Raw genomic sequence first — 6579 nt, forward strand, 5'->3', positions numbered from 1 at the left:
GTTTCCCTGGGTCACTTCCTACCTGATTCTCTGCAGTTTGCAATCTCCAGGTCTCCATGGTCTCTCTCCTCTCTCTGGTGTCCTGAGCCTGTGCATCAGGGTCCATCTCTGTCTGTCTGGCCTTCGTGTCCTGAGTGCAGGCGTTTCTCCCCAAGGAGTCAGCAGCGCACCTCCTTCCTCACTGGCAGTCAGCCTAAACTGAGCTGCTTTTCTGCCTTTTATATCCTATCTCCAGCGGGAGCATGCCCAGAAGAGCTGAGGGGGTGTGGCCTCCTCGGCCAAGAGAGAAGAGTTAACCCATGATGCACCAGTGTGGGGCTGATTCAGCCCGTCACACACTCTCCCCCTTAAGATGCTGTTTGGGGGCTGTCTTCCTTCCCCTTCTTCTCCTCCCACCCCAAAGAAGAAGTCTGCCTTTCCATGGGCCTTCCCTGGCTGGTGCAGCACGCGGAAGACATGAGGTTGCAGGGAGAGGTACCACTGCATGATTTGCGTGTTGGTTTCCTTCATACGATGGATCCATCGGAGGGGTGCATGGTCAGTTACCAAGAGAAAGAGGCTCCCTAAGAGGTAATACCTTAAGGCATCGACTGCCCACTTAACAGCAAGGGGGTTAAGTTCTCGTTCTATGGTGGAGTAGCGGGGGGAACAACTTGCGGCTGAGGTTCAGGATTGGGTGCTCCTCCCCCTCTAGTTCTTGAGACAGCACTACTTCCAGTCCTACTTCCGAAGCAGCCGTTTGGAGAATGAAGGGTTTTGTGAAGTCAGGCTGAAACACCGGCTCCCAAGTCAACCAATGTCATAGGACCTGGAAGGCAGCCTCACAGTCCTCTGACCACTGGATTTTCCATGGTTGGAAGTTTTTCGTCAAGTCCATCAGTGGGGCGGCAAGCGTGGCAAAATTGGGTACAAAACGATGGCAATATCCAGCCAGCCCTAAGAATTGCCGTACATGTCTCTTTGTTGTGGGGGTGAGGTAGTCCCATAAGGCCTGCTCCTTTTCTATTAAGGGACATAGCTTTCCCTTACCCACGGTGTAGCCCAGGTAAGTCACCTCCCACTGACCCAAGTGACACTTGGCCAGGTTTGCAGTGAGGCCTACATCTCCCAGGGTTCACAGCACGCTGGTGAGGTGTTGGAGATGTTTCTTCTAGCCCGCACTATAGATGACAATATCGTTGATGTACATGGTGACGTACGAATTATGGGGGCACAGTATTTGATTCCTGAGCCGTTGGAAGGTGACTGCGGCCCCATGCAACCCAAAAGGCATCATGGTGAACTGATATAGGCCAAATGGTGTAGGAAAGGCCGGCTTCTCTTTGGAGGCTGGTGTCAAAGGGATCTGCCCTGCCAATATCCCTTGGTTAGGTCTAATGTAGAGATAAATTCCGCATCACCCAGCCACCCGAGCAGTTTTTCCACCCGGAGGTTTGCAGCAAACTGAGAGATGGCATTCACGTTCCTGAAGTCTATGCAGAATCTGATTGCTCCATCGGGCTTGGGGACGAGGTCTATAGGGCTCCACCACTCACTCCTGGACTCCGCGACCATTCCCAGAGCTAGCATCCTTTTTGGTTCCTTCTGTACAACCCCCCACATCTTCTTGGTTATTTCTTACTTTCTTGCCAGGGATGGTGGAGATGTGATGGCTCATCACATTCGTTCTCCCTGGCCGGGCTGACAAGACAATGGGGAAGGCTGATACTAGCCATCAGACCTGATCCTGCTGTTTGGGATTGAGCTCCTGGCTGATTGCCACTGGCCCTGGCTCAGAGTGTTTGTCAGCCAGTGGCCCCAACTCAGGTTCTGGAGGGTACTGGGCAGTCATCAGGTCTTCCCATTCCTTCCAGGCCTTGAGGAGGCTCATGTGTAGACCCACGGATCTCTCTGGTGTCCTGGTAGCTGTATCTCATAGTCAACAGGCGCTACCCATCTGGTTACCTCAAAGGGGCCCTGACACTTGGCCATCAGCTTGGACTCCGAGGATGGTAATGACAACAGGACCTGGTCTCTGGGCTTGAAGGTCCTCATCTTCGTTCCACTGTTGTACTGGTTCTCTTGGGCACGTTGGGCCCACAACAGGTTGTCCGGCGCTGAGGTACCCAGCTCCTGGAGCTGTTCTCAAAACCGCAGTATGTACTGAACAGACCCTCTGACCCGGGTTTCCTGTTCCTCCCAAGTCTCCCTCAGGAAGTCCAGGATTCCCCGAGGCTGCCTCTCATAGAGGAGTTTGAATAGGGAAAAACCAGTGGATGCCTGTAGGACCTCTCATATGGCAAAGAGTAGTGCGGGCAGCAACTTATCCCAGTCCCGGGGATCGTCCTCCATCATGGACTTCAGGGTCCTGTTGAACCGCTCCATTAACCCTTCAATCTGGGGGTGGTAAACCAAGGTTTTAGTTAGCAGGGGGCACAGCTCAACCATCAACCTCAATGTTACATTAGTTCCCTGGTCTGTCAGTATCTTGCGTGGTAGTCCAGCTCTGGCGAAGATCTGCAGGAGTTCGTTAGCGATAGCGGGGGCAGTGGCGGTTCGCAAAGGGACAGCCTCAGGGTACCGTGTCGTGTAGCCGACTTTGATGAGAATATACCTGTGGCCCATGCTGCTCTTCTCCAGGGGGCCTACCAGATCCAGGCCAATATGCTTGAAGAAGATCCTGCCCAGGGGTAAGGGCACAAGGGGGGCCCCTCGGTACCCCCTTCGGGCTAGCTTTTTGGCACGTGGGGCAAGAGGCACAGTAGTCCTGCACTTCTTGGTGAATACCGGGCCAAAAAATTCTTTGGGCCACCCTCTGCAGCATTTTATCCCTCCCCAGGTGCCCGGCCCAGGATACTGAGTGGGCCAGGTGGAGCAAGCCTCGCCAGAACCGCAGTGGGACCAGCAGTTGGTACAGGTCTTCCTTCATCTGCGGGTCCTGGACCAGCCATTAGAGAAGATCGTTGTGGATCTCAAACCAGGGTCCTTGGGGAAAGTGCTGAGGTTGGTCCTCCTTCTGGGTAGGGCCCGCTGCCTGTTCCCAGGCCTGGCTGAGGGTTGGGTCTTCCCTTTGTTCTTCTAGGAAGTCCCTGTCAATGTCCCGCCATCCTAGCCCTTTCCTTGTCAGGGCTTCAGCCAGGCTGTGGCCTGCCTCTGGTGTCCCGGGGTTCCCCAAGGGTCCGACTTTGGGGTCATCCAGCCTTGGATGGCCTAGCAACTCCCTCTTTGTGAGGCGTGTCCCCTAACTCCCGAGGAGTGTGCACTCCACTCCTGAAGGAGGTCAGTGAAGCCCTGCCAATCACGCCCCAGGATCACCAAGTAGGCTAGCTTTAGGGCCATCCCAACTAAGCATCGTCCTTCCCGATGGGCAGCCTTAAGTCATACCCAGGTGGTTAGGTACAGTCTCATGTCTCCATGGATGCACTGCAGATGTATGGGTGCGCCAGCCGGACCCGTGATCTCAACTAGGTCGGCCCGGATGAGCATTTGACTATATCCTGAGTGAACTAGGGCCATTGTTGATATCCTGTTCACCCGAACGGGAATCAAAATTTTACCCGGTTCCCTCTTCTGGGCATGGTGACCTGTATACCAGGCACCCATACCTGCCCATAGTTATAGTCCATGTAGGGTCATTCTCTCCTGAAGTGCCCCTCTTGTACACACTCGTAACACCGGTCATTATTTGATCCCTTGTAGTGAGCGCCATTGTGGGTGCCGGCATACTGGATAAGAGGTGGGGACTCCCCCCTTCGGTCTTGCAGGGCCCCCAGCCTGCTGGTTGGTCTCACTCTCCTGGGTTCCCCGGTTCATGGCCGGATCACTCCAATCCCTCAGCGGCTATCTAGTCCTCTGTCAAGGAGACCGCTTCGGTGAGGGTTGCCGGGAGATGCTGTTGCACCCACTCTTTCCCCCCCAGCAGACAGGATCTGGGTGAACTGTTCCAGGGCCACGGTTTCAGCCACTTGGACTCCAGTCCGGTGTTCCGGTTTAAGCCACTGCCAACAGTAACCCCGGACTCGCTGTGCCACAGCGCTGGATCTGGCCTCTGGCAGATACCGTTCACAGCGGAGTCACTGGCAGTATGTTTTGGGGTTGACACCTGTTTGGTCCAGGATAGCTGCCTTGACCTTAGAGTATTCTAGTGCCTCCTGAGGGTTGAGGTTCCTGTATGTGGTCTGTGCTGGGCAATTAAGTAAGGGGCCAGAAGCATGGCCCAGTGCTCGAGTCAGGGCCGGCTCCAGGCACCAGCCCAGCAAGCAGGTGCTTGGGGCGGCCAAGGGGAAGGGGCAATTCGGCGGCAGGTCCCTCAGTCCCTCTGAGAGGGAAGGACCTGCCGCTGAAGAAGAAAGCGGCGCAGTGAAGCTGCCACCGATTGCGATCACGGCTTTTTTTTTTCCATGCCGCTTGGGGCGGCAAAAACCATGGAACTGGCCCTGGCTCAGGTGGCCACCAGGCAGCAGTGGCGACCTGCTCGAGTTCATGAGGAACCCCCCTGGGTCGTCACTGGGTCCCATCTTTGTCAGGTGTACCAGAATCCCTGTCATACTGTCCCCTGTCTCTGCTCCTGCTGGGTGGATTCAGGTGGCGGAGTGGGAAGGGGGTGCAACAGTGATGCCATCTGTTGGACTAGACGTTCCTGCTGCACCTGTGATTGAGTGGCCAACTCTCGTATGAGCTGGTGCTGCTGCTGCTCCATCTGGAGCAGTTGCCAGGAGATGAGCTGCTGGAGCAGCTGTGTCTGCTGTTAATGCTGGTCCTCTAGTAACCATTTCAGAACCTTCTTGGCCTCCATCTGTCTGGTTTGGGACTTTTAGCAGGCCCCAATCATTGCCTGCATTCTCCACTTGTTATTGTGGAGCTGATATACCCAGTCGCCCTTTGGGGGAGGGGGAGAGGTGCGTTACAGCCCTGTGGTTTAGTCTGTAGGGCTTCCCCTGGTCTCGGGGCTGCCAGGCCCTGTGGCCTTAGTCAGTAGCCCGGCCATTGGGTGCAGGACAGTGTGGCCTAGTGGCCAGAGTCAGTAGCCCTTCCTTTGCTATCAGGGTGGTACAGCCTAGTGGCCAGAGTCAGCAATATGGCCTTTGTTCTCAGGGCAATGTGGCCCAGCGGCCAGAGTCAATAGTGTAGGTGAGCTGGGCCACCACCCTGGGGTGTGCAGTGGCCAGGATAGGGGGATCCAGACCCACCCTCTCCACCAGGTCCCAACCAGGGTCTTATCGGTGGTGGGGTTGTCCACCACCAGCTCGACGGGGATCCTACTGAAATGCACTGAGCCTGTCTCCAGATCTACAACTGCTTCCTCACAAAGTTTCCCTGGGTCACTTCCTACCTGATTCTCTGCAGTTTGTCCGTCTCTAAGTCTCCACGGTCTCACCCCTCTCTGCAGTGTCCCGAGCCTGTGTGTTGGGGTACATCTCTATCTGGCTGGCCTCTGCGTCCTGGAGTGCAAGCGTTCCTCCCCAAGGAGTCAGCAGCGCACCTCCTTCCTCACCAGCAGTCAGTCCAGACTGAGCTGCTCTGCTGCCTTTTATATCCTGTCTCCAGCTGGAGCATGCCCAGCAGAACAGAGGGGGCGTGGCCTCCTCAGCCAAGAAAGAAGGGTTACCCCTTCTGCACCAGTTCGGGGGTAATACAGCCTGTCACACAAATCTGAAAGTCTTCTGTTTTGTGCTTGTACAGAGATATGAGCTGAAGCCATGTTTATTGACAGTGAAAAAGTCTACATGCCAATTTGTCTCTTCCCAGATGTCTATTAGGTACATGTTATTACACGTTCTCCATAGTGAGTCTATCCCTGTGTGGGTGCACTGGCATGGGGAGTGGGTGTGGGAGTCCCTTCTCGGTCCTCTCACCCAGGAAGCAGCCACCATTTGGTAGCCATTACTCCCTGAGTGCAAGGTGGTGGAGTGCTTATGCTGCTGGAAGCACTATATCCTTGGAAGTGGATGGGAAGCCTTGCCATGGCCCTTCCTCCCTGTTCATCAGCAAGTGGCTGTGGTCCTGAGCAGGAGGGGAATGCAGTTTAAATCTGTTATACGTTGGCAGGTGCAGTAAGGATTGATAACAAATATAGCAGTCCATGTTAACGTCCTTCAAATCACATCAGAGTAAAGGTTTCCAGAACTGCAGTCTCCAGGTCCATCAGAATGCAAATGCAATGCGTTTGTTGTACCTGAGGTACTACAAGCTACACTGAATGCCTTTGCAGACATTATAACACTCCTGAAATGGACACAGGGCTGACAATGCAACCTATATAGCTCAAGTATCTCGACAATGTCATATTTGCCAGGGAGCCAGCAAGTCTAGTGTTTAGAGCAGGGAATGGGGAGCAAAGAAATGTGGGTTCTATTTCCAGTTTTGCCAATTACTCGCTGTCAGTAACTTCAAATGTATTCTGTGCCTTAGCTTCCCCTACTTGTAAAAGGAGGATAACATTTGTAAGCCTCTTGTGCAAAACATTTTTGCATCCTTGGATGAAAGGTGCTGTAGACGTGTGTATTAAAATAGGGCTATGGAAGCTGATACGCTTATATATGATGAAGAATGCAGACCACGCTTGCCTGTTTTTCATCACTGTGAGTCATAGATATGCAT

The sequence above is a fragment of the Chrysemys picta genome, chromosome 1, assembly GCF_011386835.1.
Source record: "Chrysemys picta bellii isolate R12L10 chromosome 1, ASM1138683v2, whole genome shotgun sequence".
Taxonomy (NCBI): domain Eukaryota; kingdom Metazoa; phylum Chordata; order Testudines; family Emydidae; genus Chrysemys; species Chrysemys picta.